The sequence below is a fragment of the Haliotis rubra genome, unplaced genomic scaffold, assembly GCF_003918875.1.
Source record: "Haliotis rubra isolate DU_JTF1 unplaced genomic scaffold, ASM391887v1 Scf19, whole genome shotgun sequence".
NCBI lineage: Eukaryota > Metazoa > Mollusca > Gastropoda > Lepetellida > Haliotidae > Haliotis > Haliotis rubra.
In genome coordinates, this window is record NW_025765891.1 from 2,425,253 (window position 1) to 2,445,111 (window position 19,859).

Below are 19,859 nucleotides of genomic sequence, written 5' to 3' on the forward strand. Positions count from 1 at the left end.
GATATGCTAAGTGTGCTAGACTTTGATAGATATGCTAAGTGTGCTAGACTTTGATAGATGTGCTAAGTGTGCTAGACTTTGATAGATATGCTAAGTGTGCTAGACTTTGATAGATATGCTAAGTGTGCTAGACTTTGATAGATATGCTAAGTGTGCTAGACTTTGATAGATATGCTAAGTGTGCTAGACTTTGATAGATATGCTAAGTGTGCTAGACTTTGATAGATATGCTAAGTGTGCTAGACTGTGATAGATATGCTAAGTGTGCTAGACTTTGATAGATATGCTAAGTGTGCTAGACTTTGATAGATATGCTAGACTGGTGTGTCTAGGTGTAGAAACCTTATTAGAGCCTCTATTATATGGTCTCTGCTAGTAGATATACTGGTCGTGTCAACGTGTTATCCCTTATCGAAACTGAAGTTCAAGGGGAGGGCCATGGTTTCTCAAAAAACTATTTCTGTCCTTCTGATACACTACCTACAAATGTATCGTCTCTCCCTGCCATGTGGTTTTGCCTATTTTCTATAACAAACTGAGTTTGTGTGTTTAAAGGTAAATGGCGAGATGTGATGCGGTTCATTCATGACTAACCACAAATGACAAATTTGGTATACTTTTTAAACAGTGGTATGATATGAACGCTTTGGGGATATGACATTAACGATCCAGATGTATGATCCAAATACAAGCCGTACAACTAAACGCACTCATTCACTCCAAATACAAGTCTGTGATCGTGGGCCCCAATTCCAGTTCTTCACAATTACGCCTCCAGGTTAAAGGTCAGCATTATACCCGCGAGCGTGTGTTTCATCAAGGTGTTACTTCGGGCTTTTCTCCCACATCAAGCAGACACGGTTGGTGACATAACTGGAATCCAGATCAAACCAACCCCTAATTCACTCAATGTAATCACTGAAACCATTTGGTTTAAGAAGTAAACGTTTGAGCATATAAACCAAGTGCTTGTGTCTATGCGCCCACGGAATTCTAATCTGACATTTTACATATAGCACATGTCAAAATGTCAGTTTGTCATCAGTCGTTTATCAAAGTATCATTTCGAAATTGATATACAGTAACCATGGCAACATACAGCAAAAAATAAATAGAATAGCACGAAAAGTAAAATATTGTGGATGATCTGCTGTCTACTTTTATCAAATTATGAGACAATATTTTCTATACTCACGTTGTCTCTGCTTAAAGCAACAGAGTCCGTTGTACGTTTCTAACTGTGTCATGAATCTGTGTTCATAGACATTACTGGGGCGGTGGGGTAGCCTAGTGGTTAAAGCGTTTGCTCGTCACGCCGAATACCCGGGTTTGATTCCCCACATGGGTACAACGTGTGAAGCCAGTTTTTTGTATCACCCGCCGTGATATTGCTGGAATATTGCTAAAAGCGGCGTAAAACTCCTCACTCACTTACAGTACAATTTATGAAAAGTATTGAAAATCAAAATGAAATCGTAGTTATGGTAAGGTAGATATGGTTTCGTCTTACGCCCCTGTCATGCCACTAGTGTTGCCGATGTTTTCTTTGTTCAACATCTTTGGCGTACAAACACTGGCCTTTGGCATATGTAGACAGTGTTAATCACTAGGTCAGGAGGTGATCAGTATCTGCTTGTATATTAGACAATTGTAGTCAAGTCATTAAGTGAGCGTTAAGCCACAGCTATCGCTGTCTGGTAGCCGTGGTTCAGTCTGACATCTCAACGCTCGACCTCACTGCACACGGTGACACTGTTTAATACTGTGGAGTTCGGTTTCAGGCAGCCTAGATTCATTTCTTATGTTCATGAAAACTTAGGAACTTGAAGATTGCAACCACCTTTTCTCTGCTGTCTTTCTTTTAATGACCAACATATCAAAGAATTCTTGAAAACAAAATGACTGACTGAGTTTGGTTTAACGCCGCTTTTAGCAATATTGCAGCAATATCACGGCGGGGAACACCAGAAATGGGCTTCACACATTGTACCCATGTGGGGATTCGAACCCGGGTCTTCGGCGTGACGAGCCAACGCTTTAACCACTAGGCTACCCCACCGCCCCGAAAACAAAATGAAACTATAATCATGCCCATATGTCGTCTTATGTGTTTACGAACCCATTTGGGTATCATAATGATCTGTTTATCTGTTTTATGTTTTAACACCGCATTATGCAACACTGCAGCTCTACGATGGAGGTCTGGGACAGACACGTTGGTGAATGATATTAGGAGAGACAAGAGTTACGATGAATGAACCATGTCGCCGAGCCTCACGATTAATCCATTTAATCACCCCTATTACCATCCCAAGCTGCTGGGGACCTGTTCCCGGATAAACAGCGGAACGGTTAATGGAAGCCTGTTAATAAAGGTCTGACCACATCACGTCAAAGTCCGTGTTCGATTCTCTACGTGTGTGAACATAAGCTACGAAACCATTGCTATAATTATGAGAATCGGCTCTGTCGGCTGATTCCGTTGTACAAGAAAATAGCTGTGAAAATTGTATAAATCGATCACTGAATCTCAAGGTTGACACCAGGTTTTTGCCAAAAGGGTTCGCCCCGTATTTAGCATCTACCACTGACACAGTGTGGATGAAGGATTAATATACATTAAGCCATTGTATTATTGCATTCTTTTATCTTGTCTAGAACTTATAAAGATCAAAGCTCATGGCAATTCCTCTAGCTACTTCTAATTCTATTACACAAAGCCACTAGTATGCACACCCACGTCCTCAGCCACCCTGTGAGGGGCTGTTTATATATGTCTGACCCACTCCAAGTATTGACTATTTCGTCTGTGAGATGTCTACAAAGTGTCCAATATACTGTATCGCATGTCAGTTCATATATGTGATCACGGTATCGACCCGTGTTTGACAAGACGGTCTATGTGTAGTTTACAGATTTTATGCTTGTCAGCTTAAGTCAACATTTGTCTGACGTGAGCACAGGGAAAATTACTTCTCCCATACTTGTGTCCAGTCAATAATCAATGGGAAATCGACAAGAATGAATACTTGGATTACTCAAGAGGAAAAACAATTCTGGTTGTACATGAACACTCTTCCTTTGGATGTATAGAAATAATGGTGGGTTGAGTCGTTCATCGAGCATCTGTATGTACATATGAATACCTCTAGAGATGGCGCCATTGGATTGTATCACATCACAGACTGTTGTCATACAAATAGTGCAGGCTCGTGAAATAAGACCTTTTTGGGGGTTGGGGTGGGGGTTGGGGTTGGCACTTTGTTAAAAAGTAAAAGTTGATATTTAAACAACTGACCACTAGATCACTTTGAAGTAAAGAGCTCATTATAACAGAAACTGAATTAGAAACCAGTGTCATGAGTTGATTTCGTATTTGTAATGCAAAGGTTAAACCTTAATTCGTTAAGTACAGAAAAACATTGTGAAGCAGTAGAAAGTTGGATTACACTTCTAGAATGCTAGTGCTTTTCAAGGTTGAGTCTCACCCTAGATTCGAACACTCCCAGTGATACTAGTATGGAGATCGCAAGTAAAGTAGTGCAAAGAGGACTCGAAATTCCCTCACGCTTTTATAGGTACAACCAGCAAAACCTCGAACAATGCAGTCAGACCCGGAATTAAATGACTGTAATGACTGAATAACCAAGAGAGAAGTAACCCTATCCTATGAGTGAGCTTCTGTAACGATATAACCACAGGCCATCAGAACATTTTATGAGCGCCTCAATCAACATGCTTCCACTTCATCGGACATGAACTTATGATATATACCACTACAAAATACCAGAATGTGTTTGAGAATGAAGCAATTAGTTGTATGCTCGAACGGCATCATTTTAAGAGTCGGTAAGTACGTAGCCTTTACCAATATCCCAGCTAAATCATGGCGGGGAACACGACAAATGGGTTTCGAACGCCTTTGGCGCTATGAACAAATGCTTTAAACCGTTTTTAACCACCTAGACTCGCTTCAATTTGAACTATGACCTTTGGACACAAAGCTTTCAGATGAAAATGAAAGTTTCCTCTGCCAATGTCGTTAGAAATACGTTGAGACGATGTATATCATGAAAACGCCTTTCTTGTAAGAGTGTATACATGGGTAATGCAAGGTAAACCCATTGTCTTACAGTTTTCGTTATTATGAGTATATTACATATTTTGTTTTCATCACATTCAGAGTTATTCATCACATACAGAGTCCCCGGGAAACTTTCCTCATCCAAATGGATCTAATGGTCAGGCCGGTCATTTGCTAGACTGGTCATGTTCATAAGATCAATCACTGGATTGTCTGGTCCAGAACGCATCATATCGGTGAAATATTTTAAGAAAGTCAGTATGTTTTAACGTAGCCTTTATCAATAGTTTAGCGATATCATGGTGGGGACATCATAGAATGGGCTTCGAACGCCTTTAACGCTATGTGTAAACGCTTTAACTGCTTTTAAGCACCCAGACTCGCCTCAGTTTGAACTAGGACCTGCGGACGCCACGCTTTCAGATGAAAATGACATTTTCCTCTGCCAATGTCGTTACACACTTACTAAGAATATGTATATCGTGAAACGCCCTTCTTGTGAGAGTGTATAAATAATACTACGCAAATCCAGTGTCTTACAGTTTTCGTTATTATGAGTATATATTACATATTTTGTTTTCATCATATACAGAGTTATTCATCGCACTGCTATGGCTTTTTGTATAGTTAGTTGACAACCAGTACTATCACTAGGGCAAATCATACTTCAGCTTTCGAAAACATCTGGTGCCACTACTGATTTTCAGTGATCAGAAAAGTTCTTGAAATGATGCAGTGAATTGGTCCTCAGGGACCTTTCCTTATAATAACAACATTGGACACAATAACATGAAACGTAGCCTGGAAAGGATGCAGTCACTGGTACCAAGGAAACTTTCCTCATCCAAATGGATCTGATGGTCAGACTCGGTCATTTGGTAGACAGGTCATGTTCATAAGATCAATCACTGGATTGTCTGGTCCAGATTTCATTTTTCACAGAATGCATCATATCGGTGGAATATTGCTGAGTGTGGCATAAAACAACGCATAAGGACACTAACAATAAGTACATGTATATATAGAAAGCGATATAAACATTTAATGTTTCGCTAGTGGTCGTTCAAAAACAATTGTGTAAGAAAAGGCGATTTGACTCTGTGAACACTGCATAAAAATACCTTTGAATCAGAATCCATCCATGAGCCGTAGACTAGTGTCTTCAAATTCCCCTTCGGCTGACATTTTCTTCCTACAATGCTTTAAAGATTTAATTTCAGTCCAATTGGACGTTCGCAGACACGTTAACCTTTCTTGTGATGATGGGTGTTCTCGTCGTGGACTAAGCATTGATAAGATTAGCAATGAAATCATTTGAGTCCAGGGTTTAGAATGAAGTTTCGGAATTGCTCAAACTCTTTTGGGCATAATCGGACTCAGTTATGTCGGGAAATCACAGCTAATCAATCGAGTTCGTGTAAAATTTAAATCGCCGGATATCCATTGCCTCTAGGTGAAATTAACAATGTCGTCTTGACATGTTGCATAAATGGGAATTCGCAGTTTGCCAAGGTCGGAGACAGACCGTTTATGGCTGAAAGTTTTCAATCAGGCTACGGCATCACGGGGAACATGAAGAGGAAGGCACAGATTGTATCATGTGCTTCATGTACATGTACAACTTTTAAGATGATTGCGTTTCTATTTTAGTTTCTTTCTGAGATAATTGAAACATGAGGAAAGTATAAATTCCAGATAAACACCTACTCCCGTTCTCTCTACTGTAAAAGCTATGTTGGCAGCGTGACTCGGTAATCATGACTGGCCAACGGCTTGGACAATTTGTTATCCTTATGCTTCACAACGAGTAGTCTGCAGTGTTTGCACTATTGTCAGAGGAAGTGCCGTGAGGAGATGTCTATGGTGACTTGTTATATTGGTTTCATTAAGCCCTATATGGATTGGGTGTAGCTCACCTTCATAACTTTATTGTCTTGTTTTGATGGTAATGAACTGGCTTGGGAACAGTTTTATATTTTGATAAATCCTCTACATGAACCATATAACATTACGTAACATGTATACAATACACGTTTATATAACTCTCCACTTGTTGTTAGGAGATTGTCATTCAGTTAGTTAGCTACAACAGGCAATATTTGAAACTAATCACATTTCCCAGGATGGTCAGATATGGATTTCGTCATACCACAAATCGATAGGAATCACATTATTGTCCACTACTGTGTTGAATGTTATGAACGGACGCGAATCCTCCCAGCATGTAAGCAGGTCGTATCCATCGGGTCATCCGTGCCCCTCTGGACATTGGAGGAATATTTTCCTCTAAACCTCTTCAGGCAGACAACAAGAAGTGTGTTCCTGCTTCAGGTATAAGAAGTGTTGCAGCTGTCAGTAAGGCACTTTCATTTTCTAATCCATATTGCAAATTGTAGTTTCCAATCTCTCGAGAACCTTAAGGCTTAAACAGAGCTCGAAGAAATGAATTTGATTGATGTACAGATTAAATCCCTTCCCATACAATATGCCTCGCACATTCGTGTATCTTCTTGTGGAAACGCATATTGAAAACCAGGCTGGCTATTCATAAGGATGATTAAATATCGAGCCAATTTTATGCCGTAACAATCGAAAACATTAAGCATGGAAGTGCGTGAGGTCATTCACGACAATAATGCGTGGATATTAGGGAGATCATCCATGATTTCATATAGGGCACAATCACATGCACCTTCATACTAGTATATCTACAGGCGAGCAAATGCTGCATAAAATAGATTGACTCTGCACAGTGTGTGAACGAATGTTGTGTAACGCCGCAGTGGTTCCGTTTTATGACGGTCGCTAGTGAAAATCGAATCAAGACCAGGTACACCATGACAATAACGCTCGATCAGACAGGTAACGTCCAACCCACTCTCTTTGTACAGACATACTAAACATCTTGCAAACACACATTAGAACACACTCGATGAAAGATAAACATCGTATCTCGTGAACGGCCTTTAGCAACACGCTCTATCTGAGACAAACAAAGCATCAAGTAAACAAGCTCAGCAATACACTCCATCCGTCCCTTGAATATAAACAAGCATAATAGCGTGTAGTGATACAGTAAACATTATTTGGCTATAGAGATCGCTTCTTGTTCATGTGAAGTGATTGTCAGTGGCAGCAAATGATTGAAGCGTTAGTAAATGTCGAGTGATGTCGGCGGCAGTGAAAGAGTGGAACATTACCTCCCATGATGGTTTACAACCACGACAGGCGTGAACGTTGGAGACGTAGCGGGAGGGGACAGTGTCATGAAACCTGGATGTCCATATTTCACCAGCGAATACATGTAACACAAGCAAATATAGGGCGATTTGAATTCTTTTCGACCGGACTTTTCCGATAGATGCTTATGTGTAATTGTTGCCAGCTTCCAACACTAGTCCGGATTCAAGACCGGATACAGATTTCTTTCATGGCATTCGCCCGTGACTAACTTGAGTACATATGTGAGTGTTCGTACTTAAGTGCACTTCTAGCTGCTGCATATACAATGTGCCACTATGCATATGAGACCATTGTGCGTTTAAGGGCACGTGCTGTTGATATGATGTTTCTTTGATTGCATTTCCCACGGTGATTGTAAAGTTTAAAATGTGCGTTAGATAACAATGGACTGATTATTCATTGATCTTTTGTAGTCTTTGACTTCACAATACAGCTGTGTATGTAACGACTTCTCATTTAACCTTGGCGTTGTAAATAACATGATAACAACAACTTCTTTGAGTGGCATTTTAGAAGTTGGGAAGTACAATATAGAACAAACTTTATGGATAACAACTTCTTTTTATTCGTGAGTGCGACGTTTCGATACAGATTCTTGTACCGTTATATTATGCTTGACAACGGTACAAGAATCTGTATCGAAACGTCGCACTCACGAATAAAAAGAAGTTGTTATCCATAAAGTTTGTTCTATAATGATAACAACACCCTTGAAGATAATCATTTGTTTTACGTGACGTCAGACATTGGTTTATATACCTCGAGGATGTCCCCGCAAGGTTGAGAGCCAACTTAAGTGAGGATCGGAAGGTATGATCTTTGTGTGACACAGCCGATTGTGTGTCACCCGGTATGTGTGTGTCCTGGCTGAATGTTTGTAAACCGGCCGATTATGTATGATCTGGCTAAATGTGTGTGACCTGTCTAAGTGTGTGCCCTGGCTGTGTGATCTAGATTATTGTATGTAACCAGGCTTGCTGTGTGTGCCCTAGCTAAGTGTGTGACCCAGCTGAGTTGGTGTGAAATAAGTGAGTGTATGACCTGTCTGAGTGTGCCTAGTCCGACAACGTGTGCGTGACCCGACAGAATGTGTGTCGCTGAACGCCGTCGATATATGTAAAGAAACCGTTTTTAAAGGTTTCGGCAACACGACCAAGAAGCACAATGTTTGCTGTACGTCATGGCAGTGTACTTTCCCTAGAGAAAATGTAATAGCAGTTGATTATTTACAACTTCTGAAACGCCAGCGAAAGTGTTATCTTCTCCAGCTTCATGAAATGTCAACTGTGTTTTGTTTGTGTTTCTCTACACATCACTAGACTCTTCAGATCATTTAGACAAAGTTGCAAAGAGCGTATCAATCACAGCACGGCCAACGAGTGGCCTTTACAGAGTGGAACCTGCCCACATCTTCCAGTGTAAAGCCCATTTATAAGAGTGGCAGTCCAAGGACATGAATACATATCATGGATTCCGTAAGTTGACCTTTCATCTGTAACACATGTTATAGTTGGGATTAGGCTTTCTTAGTAAAGTACAGATTCTCATTCTCTTGTTGGGTTTAGTCCCATGCGGGATTCGAACCCACACCCTTAGAGTCTGCAACCTAATTGCCAGCACACAAAGCCAGCCTCCTCACCCGCTCAGCCACCGCGACTTCCCAAAAACTTCACATTGCGACCTTTGATCTGACAGGATAAAATAACTGGTATTTGTGTTTGTGCCTGTGTTTGTGTATCTGTGTGTGTGTGTGTGTGTGTGCGTGCGTGCGTGCGTGTGCGTGTGCGTGTGTATTTGGAGCTTGGGATTGTACAGATGCGCATGTGAGGTACTTACGCCCATCAGATCATAGTCAGTTTTAAGCGCCGACAGCATTACAAACGACGATCCACCACCTACTTTAGCCAGCTGATATATGCTCAATATGGGTTTCACAGTTGAAGATTTGTCTTATATGGCACCAAATTATAAAGTGTGGATAATACTGAACTGTGGTTAATTAGTTGTGTATCAGACTGATTTTGCGAAACGAGTGCTTTTGGAAAATATCTCTCCGTGAGACACACTCACACTCTCGATCTGTGTGCTCGGATATCGGCAAGAGATACGAAGTCGTTCCTAAGTCATTGACAATGTTTATTAGTAAATTGCTCCCTAGGTTTGCGCATGCACACTTACTCTTAAACCGATCATTTCAGGCAATACATGAACTGACATACACCCGTGACCAGTTCTTGAAGACCAGAACTATCATTGACATTGATCCCAAAGCTCATGATGTCGGCACCGTAACAGACGAGTTTGTCTGTGAGGTACAGTCAGTGGACGAACTGCTTGACACCGAGATCGGATACCAGTACAAGGCATCCTGCTTCTTGTAGTAGTTATGCTAATGCAAACATTTGTGACATTAAAGTGCTCCGCCCGTAAACGACGATCCGCCGGAAGCCAATCACAAACGAACCAGAGCTGCCTCTGTGCAGTGACCTCAGGAAGAACAGGTCAATGAGCACCTGACACAGTTCAATCGGTTTGTTTCCACTGTTGTTTGTCCATTAAAACTCTGCCTAAAGCCATTCTCATTCCGAGTTGGCATGCTGACTTTGACAGTCTCAATAGCTCTGTCACGAATTGCTCCAATCGACTCCTTATTTCAAGTTTCTATGGTCATTTCATGCTGTCGGCGAGGTAGAAACAATCTGTTCAGGCCTTGACATATACGTGCTCCCTGTTCATATATATGTGCCTCCCTCCATACATGCGTATCTATATATTAAAGTCAGGCCCAGCGTCAGAATCATTAATGAAAAGTCACAGCTTTAGACAGTCACAGGGTTAAACAGTCACTGTATTATTAAAGTCACAACTTTACGATCCAAAAGGAAGACACTTATTCCATCAACAACCCACGTCAGTGCTTATACCTATTCCTGGTAGTACGCCGAATAAATGGTTTCTATAAATGTCAAACATTTCATCAACATGAAGATGATAGAGTTACATACTTCTATCAAAGGAAAATCACTGACTAATTTGTTTTCATGTGAATATACACCTATATTTATCCAACTCTGTGTAAGATGTACTTCCTGAAATATAACTTAAGGAGCTTGCGATGATAACAATTACCAAAATAAGAATCGAATTAGCTCTCTTAGATGAAACTGAAATATACTGATGACAGGATGTCAAACTAACACTTGGCATTGGAATTTGTCTCTGGAAATGTTTAACGTTAAATACCAATTAAAGAAGAAACACGTTATATGTTAATGTCTGTGGGTGGCGCTTCCAGATATCGGAAAGTGTTCTTGTCATCTTTGATGAGCGAGGGAGTGAGTATGGTTTTACGCCGCTTTTAGCAACACCAAACATTATCACAAGATGAGGGTTGGGGAGGACCACAAGAAATGGACATCACACACACTAGTTTGCTTTCACCCATTTTTGAACAATATTTCAATGAGACATCATAGAATGTCGTTTACCACTTTGCTAAAACCAAGACGTGATATCAATGATAAATCGATGTCCCAAATCACGACCAATCCGGGAATCTTTGAATCCAGGTATGGCTGGGAGACAAACATCCGCAACTCAAGATAGGCACCACCGCTTGTTCCATGTTTTGAATGTTTCCTCGAGTTAATGCTGCCTTCGCGCTCTATCCCAAATAGGTCTACACAGAGACATTCCCTTTGTACAAAGTATTCCCAAACAGATTGTCCAGCTATGTATTAACGACATCGGCACTGCAAACAGATAGTTTGAAGCTATATATTAACGACATGGGCACTGCTACTATTCTTCCTAACGACGTTTAGTTATATAAGTATCTGTAGCTCACCTTCATTCATTTAGACCAGACTAGACTGAACTAACCTGCACACAGTTATGACTGTTCTATTATCTGTAGTTTCCATGTATACCTGTACATATAGCGAAGTTGTATAACTTGGAAACTGGCGTATTACATATGTTAAAAAGAATCGTCGATGATAAAACCTTGTCAATTCAACTTAATGATCTGATCATTTTCTCACATTGATAATCTGTCAAAACTACCATTTACTCTTTTATTTATCAATATGTTTTACAAAACTAGGCTTTAATTTGATTTTTACAAAATTGATGCGAGAACTATTTTTATTTTGTAAGAATTCAGCTCATTTGCTTTAATTTTCCAAATCGATGAGCCCGCTTATGCATCGAGACTTTATAATGATTTATGAATCTAAATAACTTCATAATTGACGTCCTTATTGCTCAATTCAGTGGCGTTGACTACAATCGCCTTCAGCCAAAGGGCTGTTAACATGTCTGGATATCAAAATGAAATCGTATATATCCACTGTCAAGAAACGTCGCTTACGCTGAAGCTAACAGATAACTGGCTCGTTAAAGATTCCATGGTGTTAGAGGAGTTCCATAGAGATGTGAATCACAGTATGAATGTTATAGTGCACATGAATGAAATTAATATTTAAACATAGACGTAAGATACTTCAGCAGTCTAATGACTAGAGCATCTTGGAGTTCACTGAGATGGATTCTGATCGTCCGCATGTTTTCCTTTGGGCGCAATGAAGATTTACAAGCTGACACATGGAAAACAAACTATGGCCAAAGGATGGAGTATTCAGTACACACCAATCTGTCTGCTACTGGTTGTAAAGACGGGTATTGTTCATTAGGAATTGATATTGCTGAACAGTTGAAGTTGATTGCATTTGAATGACAAACAGATTTTCGATCTTGCTGGACAACCTCTGTGGTGATTACGGTTCTGTTGACCACTGCTGTAGTCTGAATCCATCATTTACTGGAAGTTCTTTCAGCCATAATTCCGTGATTTAAACTACATCTAGGTCATATCCTTGGAGATATGATAATGATTTGCAGACCAGTGTTACATCCTAAGTTACCATTGACGTGACAATAAAATGACATCGCAAATCTCTCTAGAACAATTCGATTATATTGTTTGGAATTTAGGGGTTTACCAGTTGACGTATAGCAAATATTGTCCAGGATTGTTCTATTGGGAAACTAATAACATTGTCTGAATTTGGTTTTAAGATGGTTATTTTGGACTGTCATCCCGTCAGACTGAATGAGATAAAGCTAACGTTAGAACGATATTCATGACACTAAGGAGGTTCTTGTTCCGTCACAGAATCGCCTCTATAACCTTCAACCAATCCTGTCTGGGAGGGAGATGAACCAACTCTTAGGCCTGTGGTGTCTATGGATTAGGTGCTTTTAACCTACGACTTCGATACGACTGTAAGTACAGCTATGGCATTTGATTATGCCAAGCAGGTGCGTGTTCTTCTACAAGGGACAACAGCGCCGGGTTCACTTCTTGCAGTAAAGGTTTAGAATATTGTCGTTCAGGATGTCGGTCTAGACGTTAACACTTCATTATCTGTCGACCTGTACACATACTGCTAGATCGCCGACTAACCTGACCGGAGAAAGAAAGTATATACTTGAACATTCACACTTGACTCTACTCATTACTGTGTTTTGTGAAGTTGTCACCCCATTCTTCTTGAGGCGTCAGTGTAAGTAATTGCAATACGTGTTTTATGTGTGATGCATTGGGTTTTTTTGTACTTGTTAACATTGTTTTTTAACAATAAGCAGTTTTCAGGAATGTATAACTATCCAGTGCAAGCAGTAGTGTGGAAGTTACACGGGTTTGTAACCTGTGTAACCTGGAATCTTCAAGAACAGCTATATAGACTACTCCTGCATGATATACAACTTTGAGGACGGTATTTAGACTATTTAGAATCTATCTCATCTCACATTACATTTACCCAAGTGGTTGTGTGGAAATCATTACACCTAACAAGATAAGTAACTGGACATGTAATAACATAACTAAGTGGACACGTAACAAGATAACTAAGTGGACATGTAATAAGATAACTAAGTGCACTCGTAACAAGATAACTAAGTGGACACTTAACAAAATAACTAAGTGGACACGGAAAAAGATAAGTAAGTAGACTCGTAACAAGATAACTAAGTGAACACGGAAAAAGATAACTAAGTGGACACGTAACAAGATAACTAAGTGGACACTTAACAAAATAACTAAGTGGACACGGAAAAAGATAAGTAAGTAGACTCGTAACAAGATAACTAAGTGGACACGGAAAAAGATAACTAAGTGGACACGTAACAAGATAACTAAGTGGACACTTAACAAAATAACTAATTGGACACTTAACAAGATAACTAAGTGGACTCGTAACAAGATAACTAAGTGGACACGTAATAAGATAACTAAATGGACACGCAACAACATCGATCACAATGTCGACATGCAACAACACCAGTGAGTCGACACGTAATATCCTCACTAAGTCGAAACATACAACATCGAGCACAAGACAACACGCAACGACATCACTACGTGGGCATGTAACAACATCGAGCACAAGACCACACGCAACGACATCACTACGTGGACATGCAACAGCATCACTAACGGATAACCGTTTCTGGTTTAACCTTTGTGTTTTCAGCCATAATTTCAACAACTGGTGTATACCTCCTTTGTATGGCCATGTCAATGTAATTATTTCAATACTTACATCAAAGGTTTAAGTAACATTCAACATCCAAGCAACTTGAACAAGGATAATACATTTACCTTGGTACGAACGCTGGATGCTTTTTTGGTTATATATTGACGATTTGATTAATAGACCAACAAGACGGGCATGTACTTTGTAGTTGTTCTGGGTTCTAGCTGCTGTAGAGTCAGTAGTGTGAGGTCTGGGACCAATAGAGCTGTCTAGCACTCACTAAAACGTTCATCCCATTTGTCTGTAGAAGTCATCTCCAAATGCACCGCCGTTAGGACAGGTCATTTATTACAGAGGATACAGGTTAGAGGTTGTTGATGCACTAAGATACTAACAATAATCACTTTCCCCTAATTCCTGTCATATAACCCGTAATGTTATGTTTCAGATGACCCAACCCTAAAAGACAAAATGTCGTAGTATTGTATATCTATTATATACAGTTTTCTATAAACAGTCCCAAATTATGTGAATTTGTCATGAGCCTCCACAAGTGACTGTCATCTATTGGTGAATCTCCTTGATTCCCCCCCCCCCTCCTTACCCTACCACTTCACTTCTTCTGATCCCTCATTGATTGAGAACGACTGCTGGTAAAGACACACACGAGATTAACCCCACGTTAACTCCTGCCTGTATCCCTGCATGTTTCACAATCTCAGATTTAGACTAATGCTTAGTCTCTGAATATAAACAATTTTCATAGTAACAAACAAGCCCATTTAAACTGAAAAGGAGTCCTAGGGTGGCCAGAGATTCAGAACCTGAGGAAATCTAGACTTGCTTTATTTAGGGCTTTAGCACTGCAGAGAGGGCTTGGCAGTAGAGAAAATAATGTGGTTCAGGGACTGTGAGACAGATTATCTCAGATCCTGCACTGCCCGAATCTGTCAATGGTTGGACGTTGGCTGTGTGTTTTGTGAATGTTTTCTGTTTCCCGTGAGTCAATGAACAGCCAGGTCGATGTTTGAAATAGGGAGCCATGTCGGTGTTCACTTGAAATGTACACAAAAGAATGAAGTTGGTTTCTAGGGAATGACAATCTGACAATTTATTCAACCGATCTTCTGAGGTGATGACTTCGCTGGCAGTTTAGATTTAAATAACTTCGTTTAAGGTTCCGTCAAGATACATTCTACAGAGGACGGGAAGAAAACCCATTGACATGTTGGCAACGCAATAAAAACAGAAATATCAACGTTCTCTCAAAATCCAATATAACTCAAATTAAATCTCCAAACACGGTAGCTAGGCAACGCCAGTTGCAATTTCTTTAGAGTGTTGGAAAGGGTTAAAGAACATGTTATAAGTCTCCGCCTGATAGTAGGGGCATGTAAATGGTAGGGTGCAGATCGTCTACATCTACGTCAAGGTGTGTGTTTTGATGAGTTGGTGAATTTTGATGCGCACAAAAACAACCTTTGTCTGGTGACCGTTGTGGAAGAACTGGAGATACGACCGTCTGGGGCAAGAAGTAACAAGCCACAAAAACATTTCCATAATCAGGACAAATCTCTTCCAAAATTAGCGGCACTCAAAGAAGTTAGATGCATTTTATAATCCTGACCACACCACATGTTATTCATGAATCGCTATCAAATACTAACGACACCAGGTATCCGCGAAAAGGTGACACTCGCGTCAGGTGACTATGTGAGCAAACGAGGAGACACACGGCACAGGCCATACTGTGACACGTAGTCACCAAGGACAGTCGCTATGTAGCGGCCATAAACTTTCGAACCACGAACCTTCTGGTGCGAAGTCGGAGGCCTTGACCACATGACCAGGAAGGTTAACTCCGTCAGCAAGCTGACAAGGTAAGGGTGTCATCTGTGAGATGACCCACGCCCTGCTACAGGTACACCCCCGACACAAAGGAAAGTTAAGATATACCTTTTGTCATAGTCTTATGGACAGTATTTGGTCATTGTGCATCTGTCTGCATACATCTATATATGAAACATAGGAACCTTAGCTTACACTTTTGTATCCTTTGAAAGTTTCAATGATCATCTCATTATATGTTTGTATTTGTATTTGCCTTTGTGCCTGCGGGCTGTACAAGTTTAAGTAATTTTATCAACATTCATTTCATGTTTGTTTTCTCGAACCTGTTTCTGGTAGTTTATTACACGTCTCTACATGCAATATGTATCCATGGTCAGTATACGGCTCTTTGATCCCTCATCGTCCTCGATAATCTCCAGGGTATAGTGGAGATTGATCGTAACGTATACCCTGGAGATTATCGAGGATGATCCCTCCTCGGGTTCACACATTCCTTTTGGTTAAATCTTGCTCAAGGAGTAAAATAGTAAGTATATACTTGAATTTGGACAAACATTTACAGAAAAATTACAAACATTTACAAACTTAAGGCATAAGACAGTTGTGATTCCTTGAATCACTATGTCTTGAATGATCAACGACAAACATGTGTAAGAAAAGCAAGATTTATGGATGTCTTTTCGGAGTGTATGCTTGCTCCCTTTATCAGGTGACCTGATGGTGACCTGATGGTGACCTGATGAAGGAACAAGCATACACTCCGAAACGTCGTGTTATTCACAATAAAGAAATTGACATCCATAACTCTTGCTTTTCTTATGTATTCCACTTCTAAATGCCCTTCAAAGATTTGAACAAACATGTGTTTGCTTTCGCCCGGTACTTAATATGTCATGTAAAGACCAGAATTCACACACACGAATGTTAAATATTGTATTACTTTATGGTTTGACTTTTTTGAAAGGTAGATGGTGACCTGGAACCTGAGTGAGTGAGTGAGTGAGTGAGTGAGTGAGTGAGTGAGTGAGTTTGATGTTTGAGTCCGATATATGTAAATGTGGAAGAAGGAATGTATTAAAACGAATCATGTTGTGTATTGTCCTTTTATGAAGTAGTTTGGTAGTATGTACAAGAATTAAATTATCAGAAAGTACCATGTCAAGTACGGTCTGTTTATGAAGTATCTGTAACTCACTCACTCACTGTGACTAATACCGCCATCCATACAAACAGAGGTCCACTCATGACATGTCAAGGAAACCAGGGATTCCAATTGCCCAACAGTCATGAAGTCGTGATTCAGACACCTCCCAACACGGCTGTAACGAATGTTCTCAACGTCCTCATGTCGGTCACTGATACTTTTAACATTTACAATAATGGAACTTTTATAAAAATATCTTCCTGCTTCAACCCCACGCGAAGACCAGATCGGTCTACTTACACAAACAAACATATCACGTCCTTATCGCAAGTCCGTGATGCAACAATATCTGACCAAAAAGAAGTATTTTATGAGGAGGTTAGACTTCTCCTGAACTTTATATAGTTGAAAGATTTTAACTCTGGCATTTGATGTATTGACTTGGGGAGATAAAAAGGACAATTCAGCATCTAATAACTTAGCAACAACAGGGGATTGACAGAAGGGAGGGGGTGTTGTGTGCTAAATGTGATATTAGTGAATTATAAAAAATGACAAAGCAAAGGTACTATTAACATGCATAACACCCAACAAATGTGGAGTTATAAAGCTTAACAAAGCCTGAGGTATAACTTTTTTTCAGAATATAAGCGGCTGAGATACTGACGCCAAATTTAAGATATATCACTTATCAAAATGAAAATATGTCAGTCAACAAATCCTGAGATATAACACTTAAGAAACCTTGTAGAATCAACGTAGAAATATAACATGTAACAAAGACTGGCTAAGGCTGAGATATGCTACTTAACAAGAGATGAGGTGGTACATTTAACGACCAGAGGTTATACAGCCCTGTGGGGATGTACAACTTTGAACAGTTGGGATTATCACCGGTCATCAAAGGGACTGACATCCAGCTCAGCCAAGGAGGACGGCATGTAGACCTTGTGCCATCTGACCAGTTCTGGACAATACACTAGTACATCCAGATACATAGGAATTGTAACCTGTCTAAACTGTCTCAAACAGATGAACATGTCATGATCCTATTTCACATATACCGTTAACATGTCACAGATTAAACAGAGTGCTGTTGCATATCGCGTTTCGTCAATTTACATATAAATGATGTGTTTCGCGGACAGACTGTGGGCGTGTTAATTTGACCGACATTGAATATCAGCGACTGCGTATCGAGTGTCTTCCATGGTGGGCACATGTGTTGGCCTCAGTGCTACACGTGGGCGATCGGGCGTTTTGTCTTGAAGTTGGTTTAAAAAACTGCTGATTACACGTAGGCGATAGGATATTCTTGTGTTGTTGTTGTTTTTTGTTTTTTGTTTTTTGTTGTTTGTTTCAAAATATTGTTTACCTAAAAGTGACAAAGGATTTGTCTGGAAATAAGGTGGCAATGAAGCAGATTATTAAAACATTCTTGCATGTACATGCGCATTATCATTGTATTCTTGTTTGCTGTTTAACGCTCATCAATATTCACAGTACATGACAGCTGTCTGTAGATAATGGAGACCTATCAAACCGGTGGCTGACATCATGGGCATCACCCTGACCACCCATCATATCGCCTCCTACAAAGACTGGTAGCTAGGGTTGTGTACCTTTACCCTGAAACACATATCATACCAGGTCCTTTGAAGAAGAAGAAGAAGAAGAAGAAGAAGAAGAAGAAGAAATCTATTCTCATAAATCACATGTTGCGACATAGAGAACATACAGATAATGTACAATATGAGTTTATTCATGGCAACAATAACCCTCCAAAATTACAATTATGCACATGTAATTATCCTTTGTCGAAGTTAAGCCACCGTCTTTTGTTTTTTATATGTTATTTGTATATTTGTTTTATTTGTGTTTTGTTTGTTGTTCAATTAATTTGTTTTCATTTTTCCTTTTGTTTGTTTGGTGTATTTATTTTTGTTGTTTGTTGTTTTTGTTTGTTTGATGTTAATGGGGGAGAGGGACGTCAAAGGTCATTTTCATCTATCATAATATAATATCTGCTGATTACTGTATAATTAATTTCTATATTTACAGCAACGCTGTCTTGTTATGTCGGACGGTACAAGTTTGAGTAATTTTATCAACATTCATTTCATATTTGTTTTCTCGAACCTGTTTCTGGAAATACAGTACACGTCTCTACATGAATTATGTATCTTATGTCTGTGTGCGACGGTAAGAAGACAACCTTGAGACATTAGACAACATCTTTGTCAAACAAAGCTCCGAATGTTGTGGGCACTCTCATGACATTGTAAAGAAAAATAATCGAACATCTTGTCACCTCCAATGAATATTCATGCAAGGTAAACGTGCGTTAATTACCCTTCTGTAAATCAATGACGCTATTGCGACAACCGGTTGTGAAAGGTCTAAGTTTCAACATCAGACTGAGCAGATAACAGACACTGTCTTGCGACTGCAAAGGCTGACACATGAATAAAATATGGAGATAGCATCGACCGTCCTCTCACTTCCAAGTGGCGAAAATGTGCCACCACGCCGTTTTTCAAATATGAACCTAACTGTAGGAGATTAATCAGTTGTGTCACTGGATTCGGTGTCCCATGTGATGTTTAATGCAAAGTGTTCGCAATAATGGAGATGGATAGACCCAAATCAGTTACAGGGACAGAGAAACGATATCACGTATTTTCAGACCTCTGATTTTCTTAAAAGCTCCAACAGCCACAGAGGGGATGAGTTCTCAGTTCAGCAGCCGCCCTGAGTTTGATGAACTGTCTCGCTATCATGGGCATCCCGCAGGACATTGGCGCATTACAGGATAAGTCAGAAGATGTCTTGCTGATGTATCGAATCATGGTAGCTGTATCCGTGACAGAGCAGATGACACAATAACGCAGACGACAGAACTGGTACACGTATCGAAACACCTCTTGCGTTTCATGCCGGCCTTAGTAATGGCTACACTTTTATCTCCGTTGTTCCCAATAAGAAGTGGTTATAG